Source organism: Triturus cristatus, chromosome 2_1, assembly GCF_964204655.1.
Source record: "Triturus cristatus chromosome 2_1, aTriCri1.1, whole genome shotgun sequence".
Classification (NCBI taxonomy): domain Eukaryota; kingdom Metazoa; phylum Chordata; class Amphibia; order Caudata; family Salamandridae; genus Triturus; species Triturus cristatus.
Genome location: NC_140581.1, coordinates 81,707,399 through 81,729,478, shown reverse-complemented (window position 1 = coordinate 81,729,478; position 22,080 = coordinate 81,707,399). Strand labels below are relative to the sequence as shown.

Genomic DNA, 22,080 nt, shown 5'->3' with positions numbered 1-22,080 from the left:
ATTATCATCAGGACCATCCCCTAAGCGTTCCAATTCTCCGGGATGGTTCCTCTAGTCACCTTAAGCTTGTTTCTTGGAACGTGGCAGGTCTGCGTAGCAAGCTTTCTCTTCCAGATTGGAATGACTTTATCGAGGGATATGATTTATGCTTGTTCCAGGAAACCTGGAGCCTCGAGCCATTATACAAGCCGGGGTTCTTTTGCTTTTTTGTACCAGCTACCTCGATAGGTCGCGGCCGCCCTTCTGGCGGACTTATGGTATGGGTTAGGGCAGAACTTAACCTTAGGATTATCCTTAATAGCTGTTCTACACCAGATGTAATGAGACTCACCATCAAGTGTACTAAGCGCAACTATACATGGGAATTTTTTAATGTTTATGCCCGAGGAACCCAAGAGGGCGCTAAATCTCCCACTATCACAGCTCTTTCAGATATGCTTTATTCCTGTCCTTCTGACTCCCTTTTCTTTGTTGCCGGCGACCTTAACTGCTCATTCGAACCGCTTGCCACAGATGACATCCTGGGAACACACGATGAGGATGCTAGATGGGGTATTCCCTCACTATTACTTAAACCTGTAAAGAGATGATCACCGGTTGTAATCCAAATAAATGCTCTAGTGATAGAATTTGGGCTAAGAGCTGTTAATGGGCGTACAACCTCTGACCCAGCGGGTGCAAACACTTTTAATAGGGTCTCTTGCCAAAGCAGAATTGATTACATACTGGTTGACAGGAGGGCGTGGAAATTCGTTGTTGATATGACTATCATACCAACAATTAACAGTGACCATAACCCCTTGTCCCTCAATATGCTGGAGATGTGGCACAGGAAAGAGCAAACCCCTCCATCTGGAACGCAAATGTTATCCAAGGCAGTTCTGCCATCTGACTGCAACAGGTTCCTCAAATGGCCCAAATTTATTCTGTGTAACTCAAAATTAACCACTCTTGAAGAAATCCTTGCTGACCAGACTCTCAGGCTTTCCACAGTTTCCAGGGATAAGGTTGGCCCTGCTGCTGTAGTTAAAGTCTTTGAGGAAACTATTGATTCGATCGGCACCTTGTTTCTTGACCATAGCAAAAAATGCAAACCAAGTGCCAAGTCAGAAAATAAGTGGTTTAATAAGGGCTGCAGATTGAAAAAAGATAGCCTGGTCCTTGCTATTAAATCTAATAACCCGGGTGAGGTCCGGCAAGCAAGATTGCAATACAGGCAGGCCCTCGCAGCTGCCAACAAGGAATGGGAAGAGCTGCGCTGGGATAGTTTAAAAACCGCGAGTCACTCAAAGAATGGCGAGCTCTTTTGGTCTATAGTGAGAAGATCCACCAGCCACGAACTGGACCAAATTCCCAACCATATTACGGACAGGGAATGGTTTGACCATTTCAGGAAACTATATGTAGAGGAGGAGCAAATGGGGGACCCTTGCATCCGAGCGGGGACCACAGCCACTCATCCTGATCAGTTCTTATTTTCCAGGATAGAGAAGAGAGAGGTCGAGATAGCTATTAATAAGATTGTACCCGCTAAGGCCCCGGGACCAGATGACATCCCGGGTGACTTATTCAAAGCCAATATTGATGGATGGGCCGCGTATTTCGTGATCTTCATCAACGCTTTGCTGGAAGGCTCACCAGTACCGGAGTCTTGGAAGGGAGCTGAAGTAATCCCCATCTACAAGAGGGGCCCCAGGGGGGACCCAGCCAACTACCGTCCAATTAGTCTTATAGATACTTGACAGAAGTTGGTTGGTAGGGTCCTCCTGGAGAGGATCCACTCTTGGGTGGATGACAATGATATTATTACACAGTTCCAGGCAGGCTTCAGAGCCTGCACAAGCACGATCGACCAGGCATTTAGGCTAGTGCTCCTATACTGGAAGGTGGTCACTATCAGCAAGGGCGCCCTTTACCTGGCGTTCATTGACCTCAAGACCGCCTTTGATCTGGTCCCCCGTGATCGCTTGTGGTTGATTCTGGAGGAGATGGGGATCCCACCATACATCCTGAACCTTCTCATTCGAATGCAAGAAGATAATTTTGCTCGCATTAGATGGGGGTCTCAGGAGCAAAAAACTGATAAAATCCCGGTGAACAGAGGGGTTCGTCAAGGTTGTGTGTTGGCTCCCACACTCTTCACACTCTTTGTGAATGGTGTAGTCTCTTTCCTGCTTGAAGCTAATGCTGACGTCCCTGCTCTGGCGGGTGGCAAAGTTCCCGCTCTACTCTTTGCGGATGACACGCTTCTAATATCAAAAACACCAGCAGGATTGCAGAAGCTATTGGATCGCTTCTCTTTGTTTTGTAAGTTGAGGGGTCTTGTCATCAACACCTCTAAAACTAAACTCCTCTATTTTAACCCAACCAGATCCTTCAGATCCACCTTGACTCTGGATGGGAAACCACTCGAGCGTGTTAAAGAGTTTGACTACTTGGGGATCAGAATCTCTGACAAACTTAAATGGCAGCCTCACATTGATAAAATGGTGTTAAACCATAGGCGGGTAGTAGGAGCTTTAGGAAGGGAACTACGTGCGTCCACTACCAAACCCATTGCCCCAGTCCTGGATATATATGCTGCAAAGGCGGTAGGCTGTGCTCTCTATGGTGCAGAACTATGGGGCTTTTGTTGTGTAGACGCCCTTGTTACCGGAGAAAACAAGTTCTTTAGGGAGCTTGTATCACTCCCAAGGGGAACCCCGACTAAACCACTATTGAGTGATTTTGGTAGGCGCTCCATTAGAGACTTAGCCACCTTACGTCCTCTTTTATATTGGGCGTGGTTGTGGCGCACCCCTGAGCTCTCTAGTTATTCTGACGGCCTAAGAGAGGTCATGAATCTTCAAGGTGCCCACAACATTGGTTGGCTTACTAATATCAAGAAGCTTCTGGTGGCAACAGGCCTCACAACCGATCGGGATTTTGGGGCACCATTATACAAGGAAGAAACCAAAAGAGCTTTTTGGGCATGGGTTGATGCACAGGAGTTGAGAGACCCAAACCCTGGCAGACTGACTGAGGTATTTCGCCAGCATAAGCTTACGCCCCATCTGGAACCCTATCTAGACTTCATTACGAAGCCCAAGGACAGATCACTCTTTATTCAGTTTAGGCTTGGGACTCTTCCCCTTCGCGACCGTGCCAGCAAGTGGAATCCTCAACACAAGACTCCTCTGGATTGCCCAGACTGTTCGGGCGCTATTGAGAATATTTCCCATTTCTTTTTTGTTTGCCCAGCATATGCAAAACCCAGAAAGAAATGGCTTAAGCCCGTTTGTCTGCAGCTAGGAACGAGGGACCACCTTGCTGCATTGAGAATCCTTAAGACTGACGCTAATACTACCATAGTCTGCGGGGTGGCCAAGTTCTTAGGCTGGGCATGGCTGATTAGGCAGAAGATAACTAGATCAAGTTGATTATTTTGTCTTATTCACAAAGCTGTCAAAGTTTAATACATTTTTAATATATTTATTGTATTTAAAAAGACTCTTTTACGACATGTTATTAATATGTATCTTTATGAATTGTGTTCTATGTATAATTGTGCTTTTATGATATTATATGTCGAAATAAAGCTTTGATTGATAATATACAGATTGAATAGGTGAGTCAACAGCAATGAGCCTTGGGGAACCCTACATTCTAATTCAGTCACTTCTGTAAAAAAAGGTCTTAATTCTACGGACTGCAGCCAATTCTCTAGAAAGAATTTGGCCCAATTTAAGGTGTTGACCTGCCTCAGTTACCCAGTCGATCAGAATCTTATGATCGACCGTGTCAAAAGCTGCAGACTGGCCTAACAAAACCAGTTCGACATCTCTGCCTTGAGCCTCTTCCCTTCTTATTTCATCCACAACAGATCTGCTCACAACTCTGTGCTGTGAGAGGGTCTAAATCCAGATTGAACAGAATGTAGACAAACAGTTCTTTGTAGATATCTACATAATACTTGGGCAACATGGGCCTCAAATAAATTAGCTGGAAATGTGAGCAATGGAATTGGACTGTAATATTTCAATACAATTGGGTCCACTCTTGTTTTATCAATAAAGGAATTACTTCATTAGGTTTTAACCGTAGCAATTAGCTCCCTCAATATGTCAGTTCCAGAGAAGCTAGTTAATGTTATACTGTTAGGCTCCGAGAACTCATAATGGATAGATGCAATACTGTCATTGATTACCTTTATTTTGCCTATAAAGATACAGTTAGGTTTGTCACATAGATCCTGAGAGACTCACACCTTTGGGGTTACCTTTTTAGGAGAGGTGAGGTCTTCTAGTATCTTGGAAGTTCCTTTCAGCTTATTTGTTGCTTCCATGATCCTTTTAGTGTAATATCTGGATTTCACCGGGGTTAAGTTAGCTTTATATACTACTAGCCCCTCATTAAATTAAATGTTTCACTCTTCTTGGTACATACTAAACTATTGACATTCAATCTGGAGCAATTCGAGTTTGGTCTCCTTCAGCTCTTTGTTAAAACACTGTGCTAGCTTTGTCTGATTCGTTACTCACTGCTTTTGCAAAGGCACAAATTTGTCAGTCACCCATGAGTTACAAAACAGGTTTTACTTTTCCAGAGGATACAACCCTCTGTGCCCATGTCTTCTTATGTGCTGCTAGAGAGTGGCTGGGGGGGGGGGGGGTACTGTGGGTTGGATGAGGGGTCTGCTTTAAGAAAATGTTAATTGCCTTAATATATAATTGTAAATAAATATGGTGGTGCCCCGAAAGACTGACCCTTGGACTTAATGACTTGACATGACCCCTCTGTATAATATTTAAGATGTCATCTGTACTGATATTGATATGCACTATATGCTGTGTTACATGACTTGTTTGCTACTAAAACTTAAAGAAAAGTCCTTAAAAGCTTTGTGCTGGTTCCTTGTTATCCTTGCTGACTGCGATCTATATGACTCTATTGTCTTGTCGCTAAAGATGGTCTTCCCAACCCGCATCAGTTGATGCAGAGACTGACTGTCTGATGGCTGCAAAGGAACAAGTAGAGAACCTGATTCACAACCTTTGGGTTCAATTGAGCTGCAGCTTTCACTGGAGGCCCTTAGTCAGCATCCAGGTGCAACATCAGAGTCCATGATTGGGAAGCTGATACCCCTCAGAAGCATCATTTGCTCCATGTGCTATTTGAGGGGCTAAAATAGTTTTAGTCCCACCCTGGATGATGTGACCAAGACCACTTTTGAAAACTTGAAAAATATATATTATACTAAACATATTTATGTGTCGCAGCCACATAAATGCAAAATGCAATGAAGGCAAGAGGAGGTCATTTTAGCTATACTGTAACATAAAGGAGGGGGAACAGGGGTCTATTGTATCCAGGTGAGGCAAAGTAGGTGGGAGAGTTAGAGTAGAGATAGTGTAGATGAAGTGGAGAGAACAGGTGGAGCCGTACCAAGGAAGGTCTTCAGATGTCGTTGGTCTAGGTCTAGTATCTTCAGGAAGATTTGAGTGATCCAGAGTCTAGGCCCCTTACAGAAAAGGCGTAGTTTAGAGTTTTGGGTTTACTTACTCTTGGAATCTGCAGCATCAATCAAGATTTGTTCCTACTGCTTCTTTCTCTTCCATTGACAAATGGCTTGTCTTTTAAGATGGTCTATGTGGCTAGCAGTATATTATACACAAGTTATCTTAAATTGTACTCTGCGCTCCAGGGAGAGATAGTGGAGTTCACTCAGTATAGAGGTGATACAGTCTGATTTATTTTCCCCTTAGCAAGCCTTGCAGTTGCATATATCGTAGATATGAGTGGCACTTGGGCGTTGATGGGAAGCCCTAAGTTTAAGGCATTTCTTTGACAATGGTAGAGCAGTGGTCCTAAGATCTTCATGAAGAATGGATGGTTTCACTTTCCTTAGTAGCTGGAAGCGATGAGCAGTTTTGGCCACTTTTTATTTATTTTAACCAGTTAGTGCATACATCTTAGGCCAACCAACATCAGCAGCCATGTGTCCATACATTGGACCAAAGTAATGACATGTCCTGGAGTACAATTTGCAAGGAGCGCCATAATGCTAGGGTACGTTTGTGCAGTTCAGTTATGCTGTACATATTTTCCTAGCCCAGCATTTGCCTCATCATGTGAGTCAGGGGCATATGTATCAAGTTCAGTTTTTGCAATTCTCAAATAGCGATTTTTAGGGAATCGCTATTTGAGAATTGCAAAACGGGATGTAATAAAAAATTCGCAAATGTTTTGCGATTTCTTAGCATTCCTTAATTGTGATTAGCAAATTGCTAATCGCAATTAAGGAATACCTTCCCATTCATTCCTATGGGCCAGGAGGCCCATAGGAATGAATGAGAAGACATTCTCAGTTAGCGAATCGCAATTAGAGAATCGCAAATTGAGAATCATTTCAAGGGTGCAAGGGTGTCATAAGGACACCCTGATGCACCCCTGAAATGAGCATGTGTGCGCATGTGGCGCACATACATGCCCTAAGGGCATGTATGTGCGCCACATGGCACTTTGAAAGATACCAAAAAGTGCATCTTTCAAAGAAATCGCAAATTACCACCAACTTGAAGTTGGTGGTAATTTGCGATTTCTTAAGGAGAAATCGCACAACTTGGATGCTTGTTACATTGCATTTAAGGAATCGCAATTTGCAATTCCTTAAATGCAATCGCAAAATAGAGAATCGCAAATTTGCGATTCTCTAATTTGCGATGCCCTTTTGGGATGATACATCCCAAAAGGCCTTTTCCTGTTCGCAAACGGGCCGATTCTGAGAATCGGCCCGTTTGCGAACGGGAAAAGGGCTTGATACATATGCCCCCAAGTGTCTGGGGGCAATTAAGGAATGTTAAGAAATCGCAAAACATTTGCGAATTTTTTTATTACATCCCGTTTAGCAATTCTCAAATAGCGATTCCCTAAAAATCGCTATTTGAGAATTGCAAAAACAGAACTTGATACATATGGCCCTTGGTATCTGTAGCGGTATTGCAAAAAATGTATATTTCAAAAGTTTAATACGCTGTTGTTGCATATTGTTTATGGAGTCGCGTAGATTCATTAGCGCCTTTGACAAGGACAAAATCAGTATAAGAAGTTATTGTGTGCTTCGGGTAGGACGCCAACTTCCACGACGGTGACCCTGTGGCATATAGCCTTGAAGGAGCTGGGAATGACTAACAAGATAACAAAGGCCACTCCACTCTTAGAAACAGGACAGCTGGGGGTACTAGCGAGATTTCCAGGATTTGACAAATGGGAATTGATTCGACTCAATAGGGTAGGAGAAATGTGGAGGGGGCAAAATCATTCCCTTCAAGGACCTCCAAGGAGACTATGACATGAATCAGGGGGAATGTTTCCGATACCTCCAGATCCAGAGTGTACTATAAAAAGCACACCCTACAGATGCAGAACTCTTGCCCTCTACACCTTTAGAAGATAGACTATTAGATGACTATATACCAAAAAAGGCAATATCTGTAACGTATAGGAAAATATTAAATAATATACATTAAAAGTTGGGCAAAATACGTTTAAAATGGGTGGACGATGTGGGAGATATGAATGATGAGGAATGGCAACAAGTGTTGGCATCCCCTTGAGAAGAGGCGATTCGCTCAAGGTTTAAATTAGTCCAGTTAAAGGTCCTGCACAGATTGTACTATACCAATGTGGTGTTGGCTAAAATGGGTGTGCTGAACTCACCATTATGTCCTAGGAGCTGTGGACAGGAGGGAACATTTATACACCAATGGTGGGAATGTCCACTGAGTAAGCTTTACTGGGGTAACATAACGTCAAAAATGCTTGTTTTGTGTGGGAAGAAAGTGGATGTATCACCCCGTTGGTGTCTCCTTAATATATGGGATGCAACGGACCTAACTGCTAAAGAAACAATATGGGTTTCCCTGGGATGTATGGTCGCAAAGTGTAACATAGCAAGGGCATGGAGAGAGGTGGCTGGTCCGAGATATCAAGACTGGGTTACAGACTTGGACTGGTGTATGCCAGCTGAAAGAGCGGTCTATAAGGGTAGAGGCTGCCCACAAAAATGGTCCAAGATCTGGGGGGCACGGAACAAATACCGAGGGATGATTTGTATGCCAATGGCAGACCATGACCAACAGCGGGACTAGTGAATATGGAGAACTGTTGTCCTTGTGAATACAAAGCTGTAACAACATGCATAACAGTATATTGACGGCAACTGTTGATGTTTTATTTTGGTGTTTAAAAAAAAGATTTATAAAAAAAAGAAGTTCTTGTGAGCACTATATGGTGTTTTTGAATAGCATATCTCATTTGTCTAATACAATGAATAAGCAGATAAAGTATCAGTTGCTTTCATCTTCTTGTTCATCGTCTTCACTTGGTATCTCAGCTGCTGTGTAGAGGGTTCCAAATGTCTTTTTGTCATGAGATTGGTGGCAAATTTTCTTCATATTTTTCCGCAGTATCATTGCAAAATATGACATCGTTCAGCTAGTTTTTAACTGTAGGCAGGGGACCGCTTGTCGTCTTGCCACTTTGCGTATCTCTTCAACATATCTCTTAATGCATTCAATGGTGTTGTGTCAGTTTGATGGGCAATCGTCTTTTCAAACGTCTCAATCACCTGTAACCAAAAGTCAGCTATCAGCGGGCAGGCCCATGCTAGATGTATACAGTCTGCAACTGGGACAGTAAACTTCAACATGTAACTCTATTGTGTATAAATGTGCTGGTGTATAGATTCTTGGATGCAAGAATTTAAAGTGTGTTAATCTGTATCTACTGTTAATTGAAATTTCACTTGTTTGTGCACAGAAGTAATGCCATATAGAGTCTGTTATCACTTTTCCTTAGTCCTCTCCACATTTGGTCAAAGCTCTTCCCTCTGCAGCCTGTTGTATCTCCTGCATTGATCTATTTAGTCTGGTTATGAGGCCTCGTGGAGCAATTAAAGAAGTAATGGCCCCTGGTAGAGGCAATGAAGGTGGCTCATTAGGAAAGTCAGGGAATTAAGTTTGGCTAGAATGTCTCAGTATAAAATACATCTAAAGGCAATGTTCTTTCTTTTTCTTTGAACTGCTGTGGTGTTATTAACTTTTGGTCAACATATAGACTCCTACTGCTCTCAATCCCCAGCCACGTTAGAGATGTGCGTTGGGGTTATGGTGATGTTCTGATGTACTTTAGACGCAAGACACTTTGCAAAGATGACTAAGGCTACATTGAAGTTTAGCTCCCTTTGGGTTAGGAGTGAGTGCTGGACAGGTGATGTATGGTTGTGTTTAAATGTAAGGGTGAATTCATTCATCCAATTTGATGTTTTTTTCAAAAATATGTTTAGGTTCTCAAAAATTGCAGGCTTAGACATTTTAACATGAAGTGGAGTGTTTGGGGCATATTGGTGTATTCATCATGATCATCTTATTAACTTTATTTCGGTTCCATGAACCATACAAATGCACAGTGCAAAGGACATTATACATACATAAAAGGATCCTAAAAAGAGATTGTATCCAAATATCAATATGCATGTAAAAAGAGGCGAAAAAAAATCCAGTCATAAAACAAGAATTGGCAAATACTGCACCTTAGAGACAAAAACCTCAATAAGAGAAACCTTAGAAAAGTGCTCCTATAGGGTCCGCTATGTTACTCAAATTGTATATGTCGTTTACATTCATTCATACATTTGGTCTTTGTTTCGAGTTGTAAAAACCATAAAAACTCATCAAACATTAAAATCACATAAGTCAAATATATACACGTTAAGGTCCGAATTGAATTAAAAAGCAAATTAATTAAAAATAAGTCTTAAGATAGAATTAATTACTAACTTGGACCCCTGCACGTAATATTGAAATCAAATGCCATGTCAGCATAAACCTGTATTCTAATTTCTTCCATGTGTTACATCGGAAAGAGGGGCTCCATGTAAAAGCTGAATGGAAAGGAAGATGATCTTCGTGGTACACCGCAGAACAGCTGATGATTTTGAGATGTAAAGTTGTCTATTTTCCCAAATTCAAAGCTGGGTGTGATTAAGGAACCATTTTAAAAACAAGCCATCTATTCCCATTGAACTAAAAAGAAGGTCCGAATTTCTCATCGTCAGTGGTAACAACTGTTGCTGATAAATCTATTAATACCAGAAAGCATAGATTTGTCGTCCTGCATTCTTAAACCATCATTAAGGATGTGGGTGGTAGCCATCTCTGCTCTGTGATTAGCTTAGAATCCAGAGTGATTTTATCTAGAATTTTAGTTTAGGGCTTGCATTTGATTATTTAAGCATTGAGGTATCTGACTTTGAGTTATAAGGAGAATTAATATCATTTGTTCAATGAGGTTTGAAACAAATCAAAGTTGTAATGTCCTTGGCACAGGATTCTTTCAGAAACACTTGGATAGGAGCATTTACATAATTAGAGTGTTTTATTGCTATTACAATTTTTGTAGGTTTTGTAAGTTGAGTTATTTAAATGTTGTCCATTTAGGTATAAATGTTTCCGGGTTTAGGGGCTCTGTCGAGGTCAGGAATTTCTTAGTTCATTTTGTATTTAGAATCCCTTCCGAGAAAAAATAGGAAAAAATATGCCTGTTCTTTCCATTCAAATTATAAGAATGACTTCCAAAACCCAAAGACCAGGATCTGAGGTCTGGTTCCATATCATTCATATTGCCAGGATTTTTCTAGCTGCAATATATACATCCTGCTGGATGACATGTCCTGTTTCCAGTGACAGCCAAGCCAGAAGCAGCCTTCTTCCGGACTGCACTACTAGTCCACTGCTGGTGCTTGGAGTGGGTGGACAGCAATACGATTCCTTTCTTCTAGGGAGATGCCTAAGATGAATTGATGGGCCCTTAGAGTTGTTGCGTAAACTACGACTCTGGTGGAACCCTACAAGGTTTGTTTTCACACCCACGGTTGACATGAGTGAGCTCAGTTCAATCCACCAGCGGTGAATTTGAAAACCAGGTTATTGTAGCCACGCAGAAACACCCCCCCCCATACATAGTTGAAGTGGTGTCATTGCTTTTGGGTTACTTACAATCCCTAGAGAGGGATATAGGGACACTGTGGTAATTGGAAACAAACTTATTTCTCTATTTACAATATCACACACACAGAGTACCAAGAAGAATAGACACTTTAAATTAAAAGCTTTTATTATAACAAGGTGAACTTGTTCCTTAGCACATCTATATATCTGATAACTACACAGGTTATCGCTACAACAGCACAAATGAGCGTTGCAAACAACCAGAATAAAATTAACATTTCTACCATGGTTAAACTGTCACCTAAAAAACCTAACACCCTAAAACCTACTTCTATGCACTATACAAGGAGAGCATGGAGTAGAATAACTTGCAGCTAGATTTTCTTAGGGCGAATCAATGCAATGCATAGCTGTCTACATCAATAGATGTTGTTATCATAGTCATGGAGGCAGTGTCCCCTGCAACGGGAAAGTTAAAGTTTGTAGATGTATGTAGCGTGGCTTATCATCCATGAGGTTATCCAGACGCTGTCAATGGGCACGAGGAGATTAAGTGATTTGCTCAGAATCACAGGATGTTGAGCTAATGCCGAGACTCAAACCCAGATTCCCAGCTTCAGAGTTGGCAGCTCTGGCCACTGTGCCACATACTCTCGCCACACATCTCAGCAGTTTCTCTCCTCTGTGTTATCAGCATCAAGAGCGTTGCAGCATCTGCTTGGTGCACTGGTAGCAGTCAAGATAGACTCTGTCGGTATTTTATGAAATAATCTGGGTGAAGGATCTCTCCTGACAAGTGGTCAAGTGACAGCCCTAATATACTGTATCTTATCAGAGATTGGTATTTCCGACATATGTTCAGGAAAGTCTGAGATAACTTATGTGCATCAAGGTGCGAGTCTCAAATGCGTCTTTATGGACATATACGATAAATTCACGTCAACTCAGACTATACTCCTTTGGCTATTGACCTTGTTTGCCAGAGTTTGACCGTTAGTTATTAAGAACAAGATACTTCTCCCAGACTGATGTCCTAGACTGATGTCACATCAGGTGTTCCCACCTATATCATTGTCTAAATGACTTGACACTTTCACAGTTCTAGGAATGATAAGTACAGACTACATCTATGTCAACAGAGGACAAGGCAATGAGTCTGCAGAAATATAGCAAAGGCAGCCTGCTTAAAATGTAGTTGGACCTGCTCAAGATGGAATTAGGTCTTTTGGACCTTGTCATTGTGGTGTCTCGAGGTTACATCATCAAGTTTGTATACCCTTCTCCTTTAATGGGAGGGGGCAGAAGAAATGGAATATAGAGAAGTAAATCAATTGAAACCAGGGTTTATACAGGTCTGATGTGATGCAGCACACCTCACACTGAATGTTTCATATGAAGAAGGGATGAGAAAGATAGTAATGGGGACTGCTCTATTTAATCTAACAAACACAGATCAGCTGATTTGGACGTCCTAATAATCCAAATTGCCACAATAGAAGGCACAGGACAGCAATGGTAAACTCTTCACAGTTTTTTAACCATAGGCTGGTTTGTCCCAGTTACTTGGTTTCTGTGGCCTAATGCAATCCAAGCAAGTTTTGCAAATACAATCTAAGCATGTAAGCAAGTAAAACTCCAACAGATGCCCATCGCCCTTCAACAGAAGAGATGTCAGCCACTAACAGCTATGCTAGGGTCCTCACATTGATTTTTACAAAGTTGTAAGATCTCTGCAGAACAGCAGTGGAATGTGTGTCTGAAATAACTTTATATAAATCAATTAATATGCTAGAACTCCTGAAAATACCCAAAACCAAACCTACAGCAATAGGGCAGACGTGAATTAGATGCGGTCAAGTGCCAACAATGTAAATATGTTAGCTAGGTATTAGCAGGGCTTGCAAGACGCAGTTCTTAAAAAAAGTAACATTTAGTGTAAACTGAGATATGTCAAGAAAAAAATGTAACATTCATATTTGACTGAGTTTCTATCAGGGTATGTCACACTCTGTCACTTTTTCGTCCGCCAGTTCATGAATCCTGGGTTATGCTGACTTGACTCCTTCATGGGAACAACTGCCGTCTCCTAAGATGCCAACAATGTAAATATGTTAGCTAGGTATTAGCAGGGCTTGCAAGACGCAGTTCTTAAAAAAAGTAACATTTAGTGTAAACTGAGATATGTCAAGAAAAAAATGTAACATTCATATTTGACTGAGTTTCTATCAGGGTATGTCACACTCTGTCACTCTGTCACTTTTTCGTCCGCCAGTTCATGAATCCTGGGTTATGCTGACTTGACTCCTTCACGGGAACAACTGCCGTCTCCTAAGATGTCTTCTCTCTGTAGCAGACTATAGATATTTACTTTCTCTTGTTTCTCCCTTTGGCAGGTGGCCATGTTGAGATTGGACAATACCGATGGGCAAGTGGGGAATTCATCACGTCGCTTCCATGGTGGAAGTCATACAGAGGCCGACCTTATAATCGATCTTGAACGTGGTCCTTCGGCTTATTTGTTGGACAGAGGGGACTCACATGTGTATCTCTACACTGAGAACTCTCCGTGCGTGAGCAGAAGACGCCCTGAGATCCCCTGCATGCAGCGCTTAATTGATTTTGCATGTAGGCATCCTAACTGTACCATAGATGTCGGCTTCCAGAGGCCCTACGGGAGCCACTGTACGAACGATACCTTCCGAATGAGCAATTTCATTGACCAACTCAAGATCTACAATCACACCAATGGCCTCCCCGAGCCCAATATTCCCAGCAACCTCCATTTCCATCGCGTGAATGTGACGAGTGAAGATACCTACCCTGTTCATGACGAGTTATGAACAGGGACACCACTATTCATCGCACCCTGACCTTCCCAGTATTTTCACCTGCCATCTTCCTGGGCACCACTTCCTAGTCCCCGTGCCCCTTTCCCACCAATGTATTATTTTGGTATCTTGATTGATATGGTTCCAGCCCCTACATTTGACGGATGTCTGTCACTTTGTTTTCCTCTGATTCTCCTCATTCTATCACAGTGGTCTTCTCGCACTGTCCATCACTAACCTTCCCTTTCTCTGCTCTCCACTCCAGTCCTTCTTGCATATCCTTTGTAACCCTTCCTCTTTCCATCCTTCTTACACTCCTCCTTTCCTAGTCCTCCGGCTGTCACTCCTTCTCTTTCACACTGTTATACCTTTCGACTTTCTATAGCTCCTTGCTTCCCTTTTTTCTTCTTCTCTGTCAAGCCAAGTCTATCCTGGTGCTCCCTCCCATAACTTCACAGTTTTGCCTTCTTCTCTGCTTTCTTCTTAAGTAATGTGAAATCAATGTATCTGAATTTTCAAAACTCCATTCTCAATTTCCCCTATTTATCCATCAAACAATTCCTACTTGTGCCCCTTTTCTATTGTCTGAACAATTGCCCTATTTTTGTATTTCATCAGTGGGTTGTCGCAGGACGCCTGCCTGTTTTTTCAACTGTTTTAGTTTCACAGCCGTTTTGGGGAGGGGCAAAGGTACTGAGGAGTCTGACTGGAAAGATGAATTTGCTTAGCCTAGCATTGCCTCCCGAGTCTACTGCCAAAGGGCACAAAACACTGAAATAAAGGTATCCATTTGCCGCTATTGCTTATCAAACAAAGAATAGTTATGGAGTGGAAATCGAAAACTCGCCCTCGTATTGCAGTCTTGGTGACAGAGGGGCAAACATGGGCCACTGCTGACCACTGACCACGTCATGCATTTTGGGGACCGCATACCCACTGGCAGGGAATCATACTGCTTGGACTCTGGTCAGAGTGGCTTTCTTCTGACTTTCTCCTCCTTTGTTCTTCACTATGGGGCATATCAGCAACATCCGGCGATAATTATCGCTAAGCGCACTTAGCGCTAGGATAATTATCGCCGGCTAACGTGGATTTTTATCGCTGATATAGTGTGCTATTAGCAACTCTTATCTCAAAAGCGATAAAAATCCTAACGCTAACTGCCTAACGTGAGATTATCGCTGGAAACCCAGCGATAATCTTACGAAGTGTGGCGTTGGCTTGTTGATAGGGCCTCACAAATTTAGCCATGATATCCACTTTCCATAGGATATCATGGCTAAGTCAGTCCTGAAGCAGGCGTAAGGAAAGTAGCGATAACAGGGGTTATCGCTACTTTTCTTGCCGCTATGCTTCATAGCGTGGGGCTTGATGATAGGAGAAATGTTGTTTAGCGACATTTCTCCTGTCAGGTCAGGTCAGGAACGCCCACTTTGCATCTCATTAGAGATGCAAAGCTGGACGTTAGGAATTCGTTCGCTAACGCAAGGTTTCACGCGTTAGCGTGACCTTGTTAATTAGGCGATAAAATTATCGCCGCTTTTCGGCCGAAAACGGCGGCAAAAGCGGCGATAATTTTCTATCGCTGCCTTGTAGATATGCCCCCTATGTAGGTAACAACTGATGATATATGTGGGTACACCAGTAACAGTTTACTGGTTTTGCCTTTTCTGAAAAGAATAAAATTATCATAAAATACTAAAGCAATAATCTCGCTGTCAGGAACCAGACTTGGTTCAAACATCATACTAGGGTTTAAAAATATATATCCATCAAACTGGATTAACTTCCCCTGCTAGATGGAAAAACCAAAGATGACACTTATCACCAACAGCAATGTATTGAAATGAAGGAGGAAAATGTGAAATATCAGTCTTTGAAAGAGGAACAATGATGCCTTACTTTGCTTTCTGAGTCGAAGAAGGAGATTGCCGAGACTTGGGAGGTGATCCCATGGCACTAGGGTGGCCACCACTGTCCAGGTCATTAGAGACATTGGGCCTCATGTAGGTAGCATACCAGTTACCACTTCTAAAATACCGAAAGATACCGAATCGGTATTTTAGAAGTGGTAACTCGTATGTAGGTAATGAGTCGGTATTTTTTACCGATTCGTTACTATTCGGTAATTACCGAATCGGTATTTACCGATTCGGTAATGAGGCATACCTTCCCATTGATGGGAAGGTATGCCTCATTACCGAATCGGTAAATACCGATTCGGTAATGGGGGGAACACATACAAGGGTGGCAGGGTGTCACATTGACACCCTGTTGCACCCCTGATTCGGCCATGTGTGCACATGTGGCACACATACATGCCCTAAGGGCATGTATGTATGCCACATTGCACACTGCTACGCGCGTAAAAATGCATTAACACATACATTAATTATTTACCACCAACTATAAGTTGGTGGTAAATACCGACTCTTAAACACACACACACACTCCCCCTACATCTCGATTTTGGTTTCGGAATCTACCGAATCGGTAAAATTACCGATTCGGACAAGTTACCGATTCGGTAACATTACCGATTCGGTATTATTACCGAATCGGTAATTTTACCGATTCGGTAAATTCCGAAACCAAAATTCGTCCCCCTACATAACAATAGCCAAAATACCGGTCGGTAACGGTATAATTACCGAAAATCGGCCGTTACCGACCGGTATTTGGCTACCTACATGAGGCCCATTGTCTCCAGCACTGAACTTTTCACCTACAAATCATAGTTTTCAGGTGCCTTAGTCTGATTAGTTCAATGGAAGTAAAAGAGCCGACAACACCAATTGGATTAGATTATTACAAGAAAGTACCAAAGTTGAAACAGTGTCCATAAGGACCTGAAGGGAGGTAGTCACCATACATGAAACAGTCGCAATAATAAATAAAGCCATCACCAAATGCATCAGTGTGGCACCAACCCAGATAAAGACAATCTTTAGCAATTTCCATTAAATATATTAGTCAGAAGAACATATCTGTGCTACCTAACAACATTAAAAAGATATGCTGCTGTTCTTCAAATGAAAAAAACCATACATACATACATCCTATGCTACAGTCTTTGTCTGCTCCTCTCAGACCAGTGTAAGACAAAGGCACAGATTTACAAAGGTGTCACTCAGTGTTGCGTGACAAGGCCAGAGCAGGAGAGCACCATATCTACCGAGATATGGCACTCTCCTCCCCTCTCCTTGGCACAGAATTTTACTGCTGTGGCCACGCACACACCTTTGCGCCCAGGTGCAAGGACATAGGCGTGAGTCTAGCATAGGTTTTGTAGTGGGAGGGGTCCCTTCCAGTACAAAACCCTAAGACTAGACAAGTTTTAAAATGTTTCCTACTTTTGTATGTGTGCTGTACACTGCAGCACACATGCAAATTCAGAAAAGAAAGGAAAAATGAAAACAGCAGCATTGTTTTTTGGCATAAAACCCGGTCTACGGATATAAGTATAAACAGTTTTGTGCCAAAGGGCGTGGGTGGTTGCACAGGAACGCCCATGTACCACCCGTGTAACTTCCCCTTGACTCTAAGCAATGCAAAGCAGTACTTTGCGCTGGTTTGCGTTACGTTTCCTGACAAATCAACGCAAATACCAATTCATGTTGATCTGCAAATCTCTAGAACGGTTTTGCGTTGGGTTTGCATTAAAAACGTAACGCAAACCCGACACAAAATCTTTGCAAATTATGGCCAAAGAGATCACTGGACTAGCCGCAAAGATCAAAGCATCTAATCAACTAGTGGTAGGTTGCACGGCTTCCAGTGTGAAAACCCCCATGCTGCTTTCTCGCAATAAGACAAATATAGGTTGTGCCTCCCATAAGGATCAGTTCTAAGTTGTCTGAAGCAGCCAATCACACCTCTGCTTCTCAAAAGGATGGTTCCAGACACACTAGTGTTTAGGACTCCCAGACCGGCCACCCTTTCATTAGTTCCATTCTAGAAAAAGTGGTTACAGAAGATCAGTGTTTCATTTTGTAGAAATATAAGGCGGCCACTTATGAGGACTATGGGTAGGGCCATGAATGAATGAATGATTACAGTCTTATATAGCGCGTAGCTACCCGGAGGCATCCCAGCGCTTAACTCACTAGGGGCCTCATGTAGGTAGCCAAATACCGGTCGGTAACGGCCGATTTTCGGTAATTATACCGTTACCGACCGGTATTTTGGCTATTGGTATGTAGGGGGACAAGTTTTGGTTTCGGAATTTACCGAATCGGTAAAATTACCGATTCGGTAATAATACCGAATCGGTAATGTTACCGAATCGGTAACTTTTCCGAATCGGTAATTTTACCGATTCGGTAAATTCCGAAACCAAAATCGAGATGTAGGGGGAGTGTGTGGGTGTGTTTCAGAGTCGGTATTTACCACCAACTTATAGTTGGTGGTAAATAATTAATGTATGTGTTTAGGCATTTTTACGCGCGTAGCAGTGTGCAATGTGGCATACATACATGCCCTTAGGGCATGTATGTGTGCCACATGTGCACACATGGCCGAATCAGGGGTGCAACAGGGTGTCAATGTGACACCCTGCCACCCTTGCATGTTCTCCACAATTACCGAATCGGTATTTACCGATTCGGTAATGAGGCATACCTTCCCCTCAATGGGAAAGTATGCCTCATTACCGAATCGGTAAATACCGATTCGGTAATTACCGAATTGTAATGAATCGGTAAAAATTACCGACTCATTACCTACATACGAGTTACCACTTCCTAAATACCGATTCGGTACGGCTCGGTATTTATGAAGTGGTAACTGGTATGCTACCTACATGAGGCCCTAGATCTCAAGGAAATCAGGCAAATAGGAAGGTTTTTAAACTCTTCCTGAACCTGAGATGGTTAGCTTCCATTCTGATGGAGTCGGGGAGTTTGTTCCAAAGGGTGGCGGCTTGGAGGGAGAAGCGCCTGCCCCCCATTCGCACTCTCCTGGTTCTAGGAATTGCAATCAACTTCTTATTTTCAGACCTTAGAGCTCGTCCTGGTAGAAATAAATAGAACATAGATTGGATCAGGGAAGGTCCTATTTTATTAATAGCTTTGTGGACCGTAATCAGTGCTTTAAACTGTACTCTTTGCTGGACAGGCAGCCAATGAAGTTGACGCAGTGCTGGCTTAGCAGAAGTCCGACGAGGGATATTCAGCAACATAGACACATAGCCTCCTCTCCCGATACTTACACTACTCTGATTGGCTGCTCTGTCTTTACGTTTGCTCTCAGCATTGAAAGACATGAATAAGGATGCTTGCCGCTGCTACTGCACCTAACCCTTGACTTATACTTTTGTGATGGAAGTCAGCTATTCCCAAAACTGTAGGCATGAAAGTATCTGAAATATTTGAATAACTTCCTGAAAATTGGACATAGTAAAAGGTCTACTCCAAAAACGTTAACTGATGCTCTGGGTCCAAGCAGTAGGGTTCACAGGTGCGCACTGACACCCCACCCTAGGGTTCACACATGCCCACTGACACCCCATAGTAAGGTTCACACATGCGTACTGACACCCCACCCTAGGGTTCACACATGCCCACTGACACCCCATAGTAAGGTTCACACGTGCGTACTGACACCCCACCCTAGGGTTCAAACATGCACACTGCCATCCCATCATAGGGTTCACAGGTGCACTCATGGTAATGTAATGTATGCGGACAGCCTCTGCACTAACGGTGCACTCTGCAAAAGATGCCTTATGTATGTATGTGTTTGATATTTGTCCAACCCTAGCCGCTTCAACTCTCATCAAAATGTAATCTTGAGTGAATTTGCCACTTGTATATATGTAACTCTAACCACTAGTATCTGTAGTAGTCCTATGTACTTACGACCATTCTTATGTGAATTTACAGTTTATCTGTATGTTTCTTTTCCTTGAGGTAATTTGCAACTTTTATATATGTAACTCTAACAACTAGTATCTGTAGTAGATTTTTGTACTTTCTACCATTCTTATGTAAATTTAGAGTTTTTCAGTTTGAATCTTTTATGTAACTCATGTACTCTGAAGTCCTAATGTACTGCAACTGGTCCTTTTGTAAAGCGCTCTGACACTTTCGGGTAAAGTGTGCGCTATATAAAAACGCATTAAATAAATACATTTAAAAAAATGTTGGATTAGCTTCAACATCTGTCTCAACTGCACATCCGGGCTTCTAGATTGTGTATCAGAGTGAGAGAGTGGTCCCATCAGCTGTCGATTAACACTATTGTGAATGAATTTGGACAAAAGTACGACGTTGTAAGTCATTGATTGATATATGTATTGACTAACTGTGTAAGTACATATGCACTTTTACCCACCTTCTGTTTTTATCTATATTTTATTCTGCTTACATAGCTTCATACTTCTTTGTACACGTGTGATGCTTAATATAATTCAATAAGAAAAACTCTGCAGTGTCAATTATAACTTTGTATAAATACCATCAAAGCATCATGATTATAAAAATATGCTCTGATATTATTAAAGAAGCAGAAACTTAAACAGGAGTTATGGAAGTTTAAAAGCCTTTATTTGCTTGATTAAATCAATTTAGTATTCTGTTTTTGTATCTGAGTGATTTTTTTGACATTGCATGCCTCTGTTACTTAGCTATTGCAAAAAATATATAATTCAGCAGTTGACATTTATTGTGTATTATGGTGTACATGAAGAGCTTACTTAATGCTAATATATGTAAAATATTGAAATAAAATGACAAATCACTTTGTTCTCCTTTCACCGTGTCTCTTCCAATGACATTGCCCCAACGGCAGGGCTGGCACAGAGGAACTTGAACTTGTTGCATGGTTGTGACCATCATGGAGTCAATTCACTTCATTTCATTTCGGGTGTAGAAAACTAAATTCTGTAAAAGCCACTGTAAAACAGAAGATGATCAAAATAATCAAGTGATTATTAAAATGCAAAACTCTAAAAAGAAAAAGAAACAGAAAGGTGTGCAGTACAATCAGAGGAGGTTGTTAAATATCAGAGACAGCAAATAAGTTATGTTCGGAAATTACTTAGAACATGAAGGAAAATGCAAACCATAAGCAACTGAGGTGCAACACATGCTAGGGCTCGAACGTAAAGCCCTAAAAACGTTATTACATTTTAAGAAGAGTGAAACTAGTCAGGGGCGGCTCTAGGCTCATGGTGGCCCTGTGCAGGGAGCGCAGGTAGGGGGCCCCGGAAGAGGGGGTCCGGGCGGGGCGGAGCTCAGGAAGGTGTTTTAATAAAGCGTCCAGAAAAGGCGTTAGATGACCAGTAACATGGTAACAGAAAAACGACGTTTACTTTTTGAGTGCTCATCACTTGGATACTTTGTTTTAGAATCTGGGTCTCTGGAGGGACCCCTTTCAACAAGAAAAACACGTTGCGCGTCCGTAAGAGAGTTCGGCCACAAAGTAGGATCCCTCCAATCATATAAATCATATTCAGAACACGGGTCTGTAACATGGTCTTGCTCTTTGGCTTCCTTTTCAATACCAGCATCATCCGTCTGTAAACTCTGAACCTCCTTCAGAATGCCAGATGTTGATGGACCGATGAATGATGTTTGAGTTTCTCTGTCTGAGGGTCTTTTGTAATAATCCTCATCCTGAGTTGGTAATTGCTGCATGTTTGTATCAATTTCAGAGTCACCTTGTTCATTTTCTTTGGTCTGCTCATGAGTATCATTCTGTTCATGGATATCATCATTTTTTTGTTCTTCTTTATGGTCGTCAGCGCCTGTTTTACCTAGTGCATCAGCAGTACTCTGGCCAGAGGATTCTCCATCTTTAGGTTTCCCTTGGGTGATAAAGTTCAGGATTGCTCCTTCCTGTGACACTACGAAAGCCTGCTGAGCCACCTTTCTCTTTCGTTTCGAATAACCAGATTTGTGTACTCTAATTCTCTTCATTTTGCTTGCAATGCAGCGGGCGAGGCTAGCAGTGGGTAGGAAAAAAAAAAAGATAATCAGCAGTGGCGGCTGCTGAAAGATTTTGATGTGTAATTTTTATTTTCTTGCAAAAACAACAGTTGATGGACAGAATGCAGAACAATGTAATACATTCACCCCAGTACAGAGATCTGGGCCTAAATCCATCGTTTTTTTGCTCACCACACCACCCCAGTTCAGACATGGCCATATGCAAATCAGCCTTGACCCTGTGCCTCAGGGGAACAGTCCAGCCCGAACTGCCAAGCCATGTCTTCCCTGGACTACACAATGAAGGACCAGCATACCTTAATCAACGAGTGAAGT

At 42.2% G+C, this 22,080-nt stretch overlaps 1 long non-coding RNA gene across 1 annotated transcript in view; it reads left to right on the top strand.

Annotated features, from left to right (window-relative positions):
• The window catches only part of LOC146863785 (uncharacterized), a 123,021-nt gene extending 102,629 nt beyond the window's left edge, over window positions 1-20,392 (top strand). The window contains exons 3-6 of the long non-coding RNA XR_014969239.1: window positions 13,382-15,337; window positions 15,383-15,822; window positions 16,527-17,927; window positions 18,630-20,392. This is a non-coding gene — a long non-coding RNA (uncharacterized LOC146863785). The remainder of the gene's footprint in view (window positions 1-13,381; window positions 15,338-15,382; window positions 15,823-16,526; window positions 17,928-18,629) is intronic.
• The last annotated feature ends 1,688 nt before the right edge of the window (window positions 20,393-22,080 follow it).